This window comes from Alligator sinensis, unplaced genomic scaffold, assembly GCF_000455745.1.
Source record: "Alligator sinensis unplaced genomic scaffold, ASM45574v1 scaffold787_1, whole genome shotgun sequence".
In the NCBI taxonomy this organism is placed as follows: Eukaryota; Metazoa; Chordata; order Crocodylia; family Alligatoridae; genus Alligator; species Alligator sinensis.
Genome location: NW_005841911.1, coordinates 2,724,031 through 2,739,423, shown reverse-complemented (window position 1 = coordinate 2,739,423; position 15,393 = coordinate 2,724,031).

The following is a 15,393-nucleotide window of genomic DNA, read 5'->3' as shown; positions in this document are numbered from 1 at the left end:
GCTGTTGTAAAGATGAAGGCTCCTGAATAACTTCTGCATGAGGGCAATCTTGGGACTTAGGTCCAAGACATAAGTAACACACTCTCTCTGCCTCTTCTGTAAAATGGAGATAATACTGCCTTCCAGGGGCAGATCCAGGGTTTGGCAAAAGAGGGTGCAGGAGCAGAAACCGGCACTGCATGGGGGCCTCACCCTCTCTCCCAGCTTCTTCCCCTTCCCACACCTGCAGGTGGTGGCAGACCACACTGTGGGAGCCTCTGGGGACTTCAAGAAGTCCCCAGAGCAGATAATCCCACACATCCCCTGTGTGCTCAGAGACATCCTCTCCACTCCTCTGCCCCACTCACCACTGCTGCTTTCCCACTGGCCTGGGGGCACGGGAAAACTTCAGAGCCACTCCTGCCTGCACCAGCCGGACAGCACGGGTTGGTCTCAGTTGGTCAATGGCAGTGGTAGAGGTGATGAGTGGGTTCCCCAACCCTGCCTATTCCCCCAGGAGCAGAAGCAGAAGCAGGGAGGGGGAACTCTCCTCTGCCCATCACCACTGCTGCTGTCCCAGACAAGCTCAGCTGAGCCCAGCCCCTATGCAGAGCTGCTGGAGTGGGCAGGAGCATCTCTGATGCTTCCCCTGCCCAGGGACAAGAGGAAAAGCACCAAGGGAGGGGAGGACATGTGACTGAGCACAGAGGGGAAGGGGTTGGGATTCTCACCTGCTTTGGGGAGTTTAAGTCCCCAGAGGTTCGCACATGATCCAAAAGGACAACACGAGAGCACCCCCTCTGAATCTGCCCTGATCTCTTCTCTCCCACTCTGTGAATGTTTATACCCTAGGATCCCTGAGTTGGTAAGGTATCTAACATAGCTCCAGCGCATTCCAGATTTTGGTTGATAATACAAATAAAAGTAATACAGTCCTAATGGCAGAAGAGACCTTGCTTGTCTCGTAGAAAAAAAAGCAGGATTTGCTATTCCTTAACCAATCTCAGAGAGATGCCTAATAGAATCACATGGTTGGAGTTAATATCCTTAAGCCAGTAACGGAATTTATGCTCAATGTGTTAGTTGCTATTTTAAATTAATCTGTGAAGCATAAGAAACTTAATTGCAAATTGATTTTGTAGCAAGTTTTAAAAAGTGAGCCGTTATGAAACCTGATCATTCTAGAGAAACAATTTCACCCTGCCTTATATAACGGAAATAAAGAAGCTGCGGGTGGTACTTCGGAGTAGTCACCATTTTTAATTAACAAATGCATGGCATCGGGTAAGAGCAGAGATGCTCAGCCACTTATAGTTCTTAGAAGGTCCTCCCTCCCCCCCCCCCCCCCCCCCCAAGAATTACATTTAACTTAACAACATTTCCTCATAAAGATCACAACTGCCCATAGAAATTAATATGATTCATGGCCATTTCTGGACATGAAAAACTAGGGAACTTCTGGAGGGGCTGGACGTATTCAAATCAGCAGGTCCAGATGCTCTCCACCCTAGGGTGCTGAGGGAATTGGCAAGGGTCATTGCGGGGCCCCTGGCATGGCTTTATGAGCACTCGTGGTGCTCTGGCCAGTTGCCAGAGGACTGGAAGAGGGCCAATGTGGTCCTCATTTTCAAAAAAGGGAGGAAGGAGGACCCAGGAAACTATAGGCTCGTTAGTCTTACTTCAGTCCTGGGGAAGCTCTTTGAAAAAATTATTCAGGATCACATCTGGGATGGATCAACAGCAGGGGATGATGCTCAAGGGCAACCAGCATGGGTTCATTAAGGGCAGGTCCTGTCAGACCAGCTTGATAGCCTTCTACAATCAGGTCACAAAATCATTGGATGTAGGTGTCGCGGTGGATGTAGTCTTTCTGGACTTCAGAAAGGCCTTTGACACTGTCTCCCACCCCATTCTCATTAAAAAGCTAGGTGAATGTGACATTGATGCCTACACAGTCAGATGGGTCGCAAATTGGCTAGGGGCCCGCACCCAGAGAGTGGTGGTGGATGGGTCATATTTGACCTGGAGGGAGGTGGGCAGTGGAGTCCCCCAGGGCTCGGTCCTTGGGCCCGCACTGTTCAACATCTTCATCAGCGACTTGGATGAGGGGGTGAAAAGCACCCTGTTCAAATTTGCTGATGACATCAAGATTTGGGGCAAGGTGGGCATGCTAGAAGGGAGGGACAGGGTACAACTGGACCTTGACAGGTTACAGGGGTGGGCAAATGTGAATAGGATGGGATTCAATACTGACAAGTGCAGGGAACAGCACTTGAGCAGGAAGAACCAGCAGCATACCTACAGGCTGGGGGACTCCCTTCTTGTCGGCACAAAGGCAGAAAGAGATCTTGGAGTCATTATCGATTCCAAAATGAACATGGGCCATCAATGTGAGGACATGGTCAGCAAGGCTAACTGCACCTTGTCATGTATCCATAGATGCATCACAAGCAGGCCAAGGAGGTGATCTTCCCCCTCTATGCAACACTGGTCAGGCCACAGATGGAGTAATGTGTCCAGTTCTGGGCGCCGCACTTCAGGAGGGATGTGGACAGAATCAAGAGTGTCCAGAGGAGGGCCACCCACATGATCCGGGGGCAGCAGGGCAGGCCCTACGAGGAGAAGCTAAGGGACCTGAACCTGTTCAGCCTCCACAACAGAAGGCTGAGAGGGGATCTAGTGGCCGTCTATAAACTTACCAGGGGGGACCAGAGGGGAATGGGGGAGACCCTGTTCCCCAAGCGCCTCCCAGAGTAACAAGGAACAACAGCCACAAGTTTATTGAGAGTAGGTTCAGGCTAGACATCAGGAGGCACTACTTCAGTCCGGGCAGTCAGGATCTGGAACCAGCTTCCAAGGGAAGTGGTACGGGCTCCTACCCTGGGGGTCTTTAAAAAGAGGCTTGATAACTACCTAGCTGGGGTCATATGAGCTTAAACTTAGTAGGGGGTCATATGAGCCCTGTATTCATTCCTGCCCAGGGCAGGGGGCCGGACTTGATGATCTGCTCAGGTCCCCTCTGACACTACATGTATAAATCTATGAACTCCATATGCGCAAGTGAACGAGGGACAGAATTAATATTCTTTTTATCACCTGTAGAAAATTTGGCCCATAGACTTTTGATAACAGGAGGTACAAAAGTCTGTTTTATGGCAAAAATTAAACTGGGCTTCAAACCCTGTACAAGTTAGTCACAGTTGTATCAACACTAGTCTGTACAGGCAGTCCTCAGACTTATGACACAGTCAGTTCCTGAAAACCGTGTCTTAAGTCGAAATGTTGTAACTCAGAACCAATTTTTTCCATAGCACACAATGTTATAAATGGGGGGTTGGTTCCTGAACCAAGGCCAGATACCCTATTTTCACCAAAAATAACCCAGAATTTTGTACTCAGTCAATTATAGATGAGTAATATAGCTACATTAATGTATTTATATTGCAAATAGCAATCATATTGATTTGGAAGGACTTCTTTGAGGTGACTTTACTGGACGATTTGAAGGGCTCTTAGCTGGACTTTTTGAAGGGTTCTTGGCTGGAGCCTTCTCAGGAGTCTCGGCTGCAGGTTTTCTGGAGTCTTGTCTGCTTTCTTAAAGAAATGTCCAAGGAAGTTTGGACAGATGTTCTCCAGGGAGATGGGTGATGCAGCGAACTTGTTCGCTGGCATGGCTTGGCATCAGATCAGATGGTGTAAAGTCAAAACTGACATCAGAAAGTTGGAACAGGGTGTCAATTTATAAATGTTATAAGTGTGAAATGTTATAACTTGAAACGTTGACAGTCGAGGACTGCCTGGACAGGCATGGGAAATATTGCTAGTCAAAATGTGAACAATTTTGCCACGTAAAAGTGAGACAATTTTCAAGGCAATTATTCAATGAGCTTGAAATGTAAATGCCTATTCATAATATACTGAGAATGTGTTAGAATGTAGATTTCCTTCAGAGGACAACACGTCTGTGCTTGGGCATAGCATTTCAAATGGTCTCAGGCTGTACAGTATAGTACAGTTTGTACATTAGTAATGTCTACAAATAAATCAATGTAGCTGGGAAAGCTTCACAAAAATGCCTGCATTTCAAATGGCCCAGACTGTAACACAGAGCTAGATTATATCAAGCTCATCCCATCTTCAGAGTTATATATTAAAAGCAATCTTGGCTCTCGTGAAAACGGTTACACTTAAAGGTCACCACTCCATGGGGCTAAGGTAAGCAGGAGGCATTGTACAAGAAATTATGTTTCTAGTTTAGAATAGTTTCAAGTAGTTAGCTGTCCTACTTGAATTTAAGGAGGATGTAGCTCTTAGAATGGGCAATATCATTGTTGTATGCATCACAACATGTCTTTTGGGCCTGTACAAAGCTACTTAATAGGCCAATAAGTGGTTTGCTAAAGCTGAGGTGACCCTGGTCTGTCAGCTGAGCCATTGCTACTGTTGCCCTTGAAGTCCTAAATTTTGGAGATAGTTCCAAGCTCTCTAGGTGCTTAGAGATAAGGACACTTTCCCCAAAATAAATCTGAACCTCTTACAGTTTTTGTTGAAAGGAAAAAAAAGTTGGCACCTCAAACACATTTCAATGTGAGTTATCCAGTATGGAAGGATGCTTCATTTGCTTAAATTACAGTTTCCTGTTAGATACATTGCTAGAAGAACCTGGGACACTTGAAGATGAAGCACATCTTGAATTGCCTGCTGTTTTATAACATATTTCCTAATTTTGACAGTGTCAAGTCAAGGTCATAACTAACCCGTGTGTCAGAGCAAAAATTCCAGCCATACGATTCCTTCAGGGAAAGGAGTACAGATTATTTTCTCTCTCTGACTGGCACATTTGGGAGGTTGAAGGAGCCCATTTATCTACTCCGCTTCACATAACAATCTTTCTTTCTTTGCAAGTGACAGTCAAAATGTACACAGTTATAAAAGTCTAATTCAGGATGTAGGAAGAAGACAACAACCAGAGGCTGCAACATCCAAAATTCATTTGACGGTGGCTTTAGCTAAAGACTGAAGCATACACAATTGAAAGCCAACTATTGCTCATCAGAGCTACCTGATATCTAAAAGAAATAAGAAAATTGTACTCCCAGAAATCAAATCTCCATGCCAGCCCTGTGACAGCGATGCGATAATTAACCACTGATGAGGTCTGATAGTTTATGCAGTAAAAATTTTCAGGTTTATCTTACTGTAGTTGCAACAGTCTCTTGAATGTGTCATAATAGTGACAAACAAGAATTATTGTCAATGCAGTTTGTGTGTCTAGTATACAAAAGCAGCTGCTAACTTGGTACAGTATATCCCTAAGTTTCCAAAAGGTGCTGTATATCAATAAGTACTTTGGGATTTCTTCATTTTCAAACACACCAAATATTCCCTTAATGAAACAGCAAACAGCCTGATGAACTCAGCACAGTCATAAGCAACCTTATGCACAACCATCTGCCTTACAAATGCTGCCACCTTGTAGGCAGGTGAAGACATAAAAGATAAAGGGATATTCCAACTGAGAAGTAAACTTTCCTTTATTTGTGCAGTAACCAAATCGCAACGTCTTTCACATACAAAACTAGTGCCAGAAACCCTAGCCCTGGAAACAGCATCCTGTCTGTGTAAATCTTTAACAGCTGCTCAGTCTTTTTAAACGTTGCCATCCATGCTAGTCAGGGTATTAAAGACAAAAGCTCATAAAACAAAAGAGAGTAGGTAGCACAGCAGCGGAGGTATAAACAGGAAAAGAAAATGATGCAGAACATCATGATCTTGGTACGTAAGATAAACATGAGTAAATCAACAAGAGCATGAGTTAAACACTATTTTTGGAGATTCTCTGTCCTCTAAGCAAATTAACTTAGCTAGTATAACCGTGCTGTATCCAACTCAGGTTTTAATAAATATTGCTCCCTGTGTCTGGTTTGCCATTCCCCTTGCACCCTCTTTGATTGAACTGTTTTATTATATTTAAGTATTAAAATGCTTTCTTATTAATACTTCATCCATGAGTTAAATACAAAACTGTAACTAGGCTTTATCCAGTGCTGTATATTGTTACTGTAGCAATCTTCCTTTTCATGGTTGTTGTAACTAGAGAATGGGTTGGGGTAAACTACCACAGGGATAAATTACCCTGGGGGTAAACTTGCAAGCTGGTGAGTGCCATATACCGTTATCCCCAAAGAACTGTAACTTTAGAGCCTAGAGAAATAAGAAATGTGGTCCAAATCTTAGTTTCTGTCTCTCTCTCAATATTGATTCAGTGATGTGATTCCAACTCTTTAAATCACATGCAGTTCGTTGCCATGCCTTAGTACAGGCTACTGTTAACAGCTATCAAATTAATTACAATAATTCATTTGAACTAATCTGTTGTTAAAGAAAAAGAAACCACACACACTTGCTTCTCATTTGTGGAGACATTCTAAAAAAAAATTGCACCTTTAGAGTACCTGGGAGGAAATACTCCTTTCTAAATGAAGTATGTATGTTATTTTCCCAAATCAGCAATGAATCCAATCTCAGTGTTTTATCAATAACTGCAACAGTGTATAGATGTGCAAAGGATTTTCATTTAAGGGAAGACAAGTCTGGTTTGATTTATTATGGATGATTTAAACAGCTTAGAGGTGGGCAAAGGGAGTTATCACAGCTAAATTGTATGACATTAAAGAAATAATTGTTTAAATCAGTTACTTTTAAGCAACCGTTCAAGGATATGTCTGGAGCAAATGCAATTAATGAATATTAAGGATCTTAAATCCAAATGAAATCCCACACTCATTTTGTTCACCAAGATTACTTCATGTCTCCTTTCCAGGAAGATACAGCCTAAACCATCTGGCATTCCAGTAACATCTCAATACCTGATCAAAGTAATTACAAGCCAAATTTAAATCAATTATTTTGGCAAAGTGTAGGCAAACTTCATCTCATTCAGGACACTGAAGAAACACTGTAAACTGGAAGACAGCTTCTTTTGAGGCTGTATACTGGTTCTCTTTGGCTGACTGCTGTTAATGATTCACATTTAGAGACCCACAAACCCTAAAACTAACAATTTACAGACACGTCTTTGGTGGAGATTTACCATTAATTTGAGGACTATTGGCTTTTTGGAGAAGGACTTGGGTTCCATTTCCTACGGCGCACACTTGTGTGTTAGCTTGTGACATATTCCCTGGTACCATGTGCATGCAGCTAGAGATGTATGACAGCTTGATTGAAACATCAGCAAAGTGTAGTTCAATACTAGTTCACCACCCTGCTCCATTCCAGTGCGATAGGCAGTGCAGACCCCAGGGCCATTCATCAGCCCAGAACCAGACTGTTCCTATTGCTGGTGCTCAGCCCAATCTGCAGCACTTACTCATGCTGATTTACACTGTCAGTAGCCACAATGATTTGATACTCCAGTGCTCATGGAGAAAGGCATCACTCAGTGTGAGTAATGGTGGCTGACCTAGGCCCCAATTTTGAATAATAGGTTTTTATTTGCATAGATGGAATGATTTTTTTGGCCTGATGTTGTTTTCTTGTGATCATTCTGGCTAGATGCCAACCAAGCTGCCAGTTCTAATTGCCCACGATTCTGCAGAGCATTCCCTGCCTGTCTCTGTTTACTGATCATTCAGCCACCAATTAACACTCCATCTGCACAGCCATACAGTACCATTGTGCATTGTCATTACAAATCTGGCATGAGCAGCAGAAATTATAACATGACAGAGTTCAGCCTTGCCAAATGCCTTTGTTCTCCTGCAAACACACATCATCATATCTTAGTGCCTGCATACTATGAATATGCTGAGGAACAAAGAAGGCAGTCCTTTGAGGTGTTGGCAAAAGACTCCTAGGAGGTACTGGGCTCCCTTAACTCCTGCTGGTTTCAGTGGCAATGGATGCACTGGACCTTCTGCAGTACATAGCCCGACATTTCTACTTCCATGTCTTAATTGCCTTGAGTTACCTGCACTACAATATTGTAGTGTAATACAACTACAATACATTACAATCTACATTACAATATATTCAATCATTATATTTATATATATTATATAATATTATATATTATTATATATTCAATCAATATATTCAATTCATTACAATATACATTACAATACATTACAATCTACATTACAATATATTCATCACATTCTGATAGGTTGGTTCTAGTATAATATAGGTACTCAGTCTTTTTTAGGATTTGGTCCATTTTAGTACTATCTTTTGGATGATACCAATGTAAATAAATCAATATATTATTCCTATTGAGACAGAAAACTATGCAGTGTTCCCCAAATATGACTGTTCAATTCTCCTCTTGGTTATATCACCATTACAAGCATATTTGACACATTTCCTGTCAATACGGTGAAAACAAAATGTATGTAATAGGATTAAGTTGAAAGGGCTCCTATGGCCAGATTTTAATATTGCATTAGTAAACAAATGGAAGGCAATCTGCTCTGTCCTTCATGGGAGACAATGCCCAGGGTTGCAAGTGGATCTTAGCAACCTTGAATAAGACAATAAATCTGTTCTTTTTTGGTGAGCCAACAATGCTGCTTCCACCTGCTCATGCAGTCTTACTAGTAATTTACTTTCATTAATTAACATAACTAGAGTTGTGTTCTTCAAATCCTAGGATGTGATTTAGATCCTTTGTAATTTTCCTCCCATTGTAAATCCATACGAAAAATAAGTCATATAGCTAGTCTAGTCACTGGTATCAATGCCCATTAGCATTGACAGAAAATGGCTTTTTAAAGTATTATTTAAGAAAAGGATGGCCCAGGGGTCTAGGCACCCAGGGTGGTGTTACAGGTGACCTTTAAACCATCATAAAGACATTTAAAATGGCAGCATTCACCAATTTTAATTGTGTTAGCCCATGCTAGGTGTACCCTGTAAATTTTAAAGTTACACCACTTCACATGAGCATCATCTTTGATCCATTTTACTCAGATCATTTCAGGGTATTGTTAGTCTGTTCTGGGGAGATACAGGCTGCATCTACACATGCAGAGATGTGTGGTTTATGGTGCCACAAGCCTATTTGTGGCACACAAACTGCATACATTGCACATTAAACCATGCACAGTCCTGCTAAATTGCAGTGCAGGGGCAAAATTTGCTACTGGGATTTCCCAGTTGCAAAAAAAACAAAACAAAAAAAAACCTGGAAAAAAAAGCAGCACAAAGCACACAAAAATAGTGTACCCCAGGACAAACGTGGACATAGAGGAGCAGGCAGCCCAGGGCTCCATCTCTGTGCATTGTGAAGCCTGCACTAAGGCAACCTGCACTCCTCCGATGGCTGTCTGGGGCACAGTGTGGCTCAAGATGGGGGAAGCAGGCAGCCCTGGAATGGGTGCTCCCCCGTCTCCACATGCCTCTGTGTGGGGCCCCCCTTGCAAAGCCCCTGCACTGAGGCACGTGGAGATGGGGGAGCAGCCAGCTCCACATGCCACTCCCTGGTTGCTTGGGGTGCAGGGTGCTTCAGCACAGGGGCTGCCTGCCAGCTAGCCCCCCACAGATGCACCCCGTGCATGTGGAGCCCAACTGGAGCAGCATGCTGGGAGCCAGGAGGAGCTGAGCATGGGCAGTTTGCCCGCAGTGGGACAATGTGTCCCACAGCAAAGCACACGTGCACTACGGCACAAAGCAGAGGTACAAACTTTACCCACTGCAAGTGCATGCCCCTCCTAGTCATGGCCAAAATGTTCTATTTTCTGTTCTCTGGCATCCCAGGATGCACCATTCCCAGCCCTTCCCATTCCTTTGTTTTATGGGCAAACTTTCTACCCGCCTGAATTCCACCTGCCTGAAGGGTGTGAGGCTACTAGTGAGCTCCAAGCCAACACCCCCTGCCACCCCCCAGGGAGGTACAGCCCCAGCATACTTGGACCACCTGAGCACCCAGGTGCAGCTGAGCAGTTTGCTGTTTGCTCTAGTAAGCGCTCAGCTGCCTGGCCATTGATGGAGGGGGATCTGTTAAAAAGCCAATTAGCTGCTAATAAGCATAGTTGACTTTTAGCCCTGGGCTGCCATCTCCTTCCCCACCCAGCCTGCCTCTCCCCACCACTGCTGGCCACTGTACCATGGCTCAGTTTCCCTTCCCCCATGGTATTCATTTGAACTGAACTGCTATTTGTTTGAAATGGCGCAGTCAGCATCACCCTTACCCAACCCATGCAATGAGTCCACGGGGTCTCAGCTCTGCCCTGGTGTGAATACTAACCCAAGTGGCCCCCACCCCAAGCCCGCCCCAATCCCAATTCAGTGAAACACATGCAAGAATTTGGGTTTAAAAAATAATCTTTTTCACTCCTTTCTCTTTATTTTTCTCCCCCTGTCCATTCATTTAAAAAAGTTTTGTTTCTTTTCCAAGACTTTTCCCCTCCCTTCTGTGTCTCCAGCTGGCTGCAGAGTGAGGGAACCCACGTGGTGGTTTCTCCATGTCTGAGCTCCATGTCACCCTCCCCCTTCCTTTTCCCCCCCAGAGGAGGGATGGAGTCCTGGTTCCTGTCCATGTCCCTGCTTGCCAGGCTGTCTAGTGGCAAGTCACAGTTGTGCAGGTCTGAGATGGCATTAATCTGCTCTGAAACTGTTCAAACTTAATGATGGTATAATGGTCCACAGATTTAGTAACTTGTAACAGCACCTTAAGTCTAGGAACTGGAAGATCTGGGTTCAAGTCCCTGCTAATCTAGGTAGCATGACCTTTAGGGGCTTTAGACCTTAAACCTCTAGTCCTTAGACCTGTGTTAGGTAAATTAGAAACATTGGGTGCCTATACATGAGCAGGGAGGCTGCTCTGATGTTCTGTAAATTCAGCACATCAGAGGAAACTTGATTAAACGAGTCTGCTGGAGCATGGCAATTACCACACTCCAGCAGCCTCCTGCATCTTGTATATCAGCATCCTCCACTTCAAAGTGGCAGTGGGGATGCTTTATCAATGAAGGAGCTTTAGATAAAGCACCCCTCCCACCATCTTGAAGTGAGGGGAGACATTGATACACAACATGCTTCAGGTGCTTTAAATAGAGCGGCTCCTCATTCCTGGAGCATGTGTATAAATGCCCATTAACACCAAATTGAGCTAAAACTCTGTGCAATCCTATTCAAGTCAATGGAATTACCTGGGAAGAAATTAAGGGCAGAAGGCTTGCTTTAATTCATGGTTATGTACGGAAATGCTTATGTCTAACAGCCTGTCAGAGTCTTGACAACTTCACCGCTGGAATTAACTTGCCTTCTCATTTCTTATCAAAGCACATCTGCCCGTTCTTTTAAGAAAAAGCTGAATCAAGCTAAAAGTGATGTTATCTTGCCAGGCTGCATGGAGCACACTTGCTTTTAATATTGTGATATACACACATTAGGCTCAAGCATGCTGATGTCAAAATGAGAAAGCTGGATGCAGCAGGACATCATGCTTGTAATGTAGGTGTCAGTATCTTGCACAGGCATTTTGCATTTTCCTGCCAAAGACATGGTTTTCTATCAGCAGTGCTATATCCTATGGCTTGTATATTTATCTTATAGTCGGTGGCAGGACTACAAAAGATTTCAGAAGAGCTCAGGGATCCCAAAACATATAGCAAACCTCTTGAAAGATGTGACTCCTTTTCCTTCTACTGGACAGTGTTTCTGAAGTACCTATTTCTACAGGCGCAGACAGAAGTGAGAATTTTTGCCCACTCTGGCCCCTGAAAGTGCTCAACAACTGTGATCAAACAGAAAGGCAGGACTGCAAAGCACTTTAAAAGGACCCAATCCCATGAAAATCATTGCATGAGGGTTCAAATCATTTCAAAACATAGTATCTTCAGTAACTTGTGTCTGCCTGCCTGCCAGCCTCAGAGCTGTTTTCAGAATGGGAGGAGGGGAAAGGGAGTACAGGGAGTTTGGCATAGGGTTTTTTCAGCCAGCACTGGAGGGTAGGGCACGTGGATTGGAGCCCCCCCCCGAAGATGGGGGGCTCCAATCCAGTCACCCCACCCTCCAGCGCCAGCAGGGGAGCCCCTAGAATTAACTCCCTCTGGCCTCCGCTCCCTTTCAACAGGAGGGGGCATTGCTAGGGGAAACTGGCTGCAGGCTACCAGCCAGCAGATGGATCTCCCAACTTCCCCTCCTCCCTGGACCCAACAGTGCACTTCTGTTTGGTCAAGGGGATCGCTGTAACTCAGAGCACTTCCTGCAAAGTGCTATTATTTACAGTGAGAAGCTGCTCTTCTGGCTGCACCAGGGTTACCATATTTCCAGGATCAAATAAGAGGACACCTGCGGGGGAGAGTGGGAGGGTATATAATGTAGGGGGGGCGGGGCGGGCAGTGACATGCCTCTGCCCCTTACACCTAAACCCCTGCCCCTCCAGCCGTGGCTCCCCTCTACCTCCTCCCAACCCACAACCCCCTGCCCTCCAGCCCTGCCAGTGCCTCACTCCTGACCCAGAGCCCCCTGTCCCCCCAGCCCTGCTGCCCACGCAGCTGCCATACACACACTTGCTGGGGCCCATGCACAGAACATGTGACCCCCCAGCAGCCAGTCACCTTCCTACTGCTCCCAGCCCCAAGCCTCCAAGCTGCTCGTGCCTAGGAAAAGTGGAGGCAAAGCCAACACCCGGACATTTGCTCACATGTAAGAAACCCACAAGGACAGGGGGCCAAAAAAGAGGAGATGTGTGGAAAAACCCGGACGTATGGTAACCCTATTAAATAGCTCTGCAGAAGAGAAGTTGGGAGCGGACTGGGGTGAGCAAAGGCAGAACTGAACCTTGGCAATGGATTCATCTGACTACATGCTGTGAAAAGGACACATGTGTCCAGTCCTCAGAAACCGTGCCAGTAGCCTGTGGAACAGCTCTACTGTGCTCTGTAAGCAGAAGAATAGCAGACCTGTTTCTCCGACATTCACAATTAACTCCTGCTCCAAGCCCACTTCCCTTTCCCTGTTCATGTGACAAGCATTATGATATTTTCAGTCAGCTTCTATTCTGAGTGCCTGAGTTACTTGCTGACACTGTTTGCAAGTAGGTACATGCAAAATGTTTCTATTCAGATGGGATTATTTTGAGGCTGCTTCCATTTAACAGTACTATTTAGAAAGAAGCTTATAAACCCTATTTGTCAGGCCAGGAAAAATAAATAGCGTGTACTCTTTTTCATCCATAAGGTTGCATGGTGTGAACATGCCATACAATTATATAGTTTGCTTAAGAGCAAATATATTTCCTTGGGATTTCCTTGGTAGAATTACAGTTAACTTTTGTCTCTCTCCTGCATTTTTTCTTGTCAAAACTCCAAACTCTTATCCAAATATTGCTCTCACTTTAGGGCATATAACAACTCAGTCTTTAAACACTTTCAGTCATTATAGCTCCCCTGAGACTTCCAGTCCTCTCAATGCAGTCCTAGAGAATAGATTTGCTGTTGTCATCAGTGTAAACTATGTAGGAATTTAAACTATTCCTTTCATTCTTCTTCTTAAAGCAATGGGATGCCTATATGCCTCAACTAAGGCCAGAACCTCACTGTGCAAATGATGCATGCAGTGCATACAGTGCAACACAACTCCCTCCCCTGAAGAGCTGAAATCTAAGTGAATGGGAGAAGAGATGGAAGTGCTAATATTCCACTTCACAGTTGAGGAAATGAGATGAAGTGGTTTGCCCATAGTCAAACAGAAAATCTATGGTAGACCTGCTCAGACCTAAAGCAAGAGCTCTCTATATACCATCCCAATGTGTTAAGCACCAAGTCAGAAAGATACACTCTTACCTGCTCTTTTAGTGTTGCAGTAGTAAATGTTTAACACACAGCAACCACCGCTTGCTGCACTGGCACTATCTGTGTTATTGAGTCTGGTCTTTGGTGATGATACTGTACCTTTTTAGGTGGAAAGGATGGGCAGGTCTGAGTGAAAGTGCATGTAAACATGCAAGATATCCAGAAAGCATTTAGTTGCTTTTGTTGCTTCTTTAACTTGCTATAAATGGATGCCAGAAACCTGAAGTTTGGTTCCACAAATTACTTCTTTTTGGATTACAAATGCACTCTTTTGCTGAGCTGCTTATTTAGGAAGTTTAGTACCTTTCCCCAGGTATAGAAATAATACTATCCAGTAGGAGACCCTGCACAAATTTACAGACCGCACCTAGTCATAAAGTACAGGTGACTAACAAATGAAATAAAAAAATCACGTTAGTCCTTAGTTCAGGGGAAAAAATAAGCCCTGTCATTTCCCTCTCAGCATGAGGAAATTTAAACAGGCTTTGCTGGCATAATAGTCAACACTTTCTACTATCCAAGAGTAAAAGTCTGCTGCATGATGAGACACAAACCTAAAATTGCCTTGAGCTTTCCCTCCATTCAAATTCTTAGCCCAATCTTTTAGATACTCAGCTCCTAAAAAAGAGGTGGAAGGGATGGTGAAGTTTACCTTTTCCAATGCTCTGCACAGATGTTACTGTCAACCCAGACATATACCCATCTTGCCTCTTGATCTGCCAGGGAAGAAGATGCCACCACTTCCCTTGGCAGCTTGCTCTGGCATTTTACTGCTCTTACATTTAGGTGGCTTCTCCTGGGACTTGATCGAATACACTGTGCTGTAGCAAGGAACATCAGTTTGCTCAGTACTGATGGATTTGAAAAAGTTCAAACAAAAGAGCACCAGCAAATGTAGCAACACTGCAAAACCGTTGCTTAGATCTGAGCCTATTGGAGAAGCTTTTAGTACTGGCTCCACTGCCTTTGAAATAGCTTTACTGTATTTTTGTATCCAATTTAATTTGTTACTTGAAATTTAAGTGAGATTCTTAGTGTCTCTCATCATGGAATGGGAGTCTTTGGTTTTTGGGAAGGAGCTGTGACCTGTATTACTTAACATGTTAAAAGTATCCAGGGTCTGTGTTTTTTATTATAGATGTTTAACTGCCTAGTTTAAAAGCAAAAGAAAATACAGTGGATTATAGGGACCATTTTTTAATGTATATAGTAGCAGGAGTTGGATGGGAGAAAAAAATCCATACTGGGCATTATTACTTCTAGAAAAGAGACTCCAGGTAAATATTTGTGTGTTAAGTTACTTTATAGCTTGTCAATGGATTCCCAAGCAAAATATAGTGTGGAAGAAATTTCCTACTTCTTGGGCATTATTGCTTAAATACTGGTCTTAAATTGTGTTTAGTAGTTACTGCATTCTGTACGGATCCCTGTCTGATAGAATCATTAATACAGAGACTATACGAATCTTCCCAGAGGTCGCTGATGTTACTGATACGAACGCTTTAATGTTGAACCCTCCGTGAACTTGTTAAAGCTGTGCTAGCAATATCTATTGCAAAGCGACTGCAATGACCACTAAAAATGATTCTTCCAAAAGATGTAGACAACATTTCCC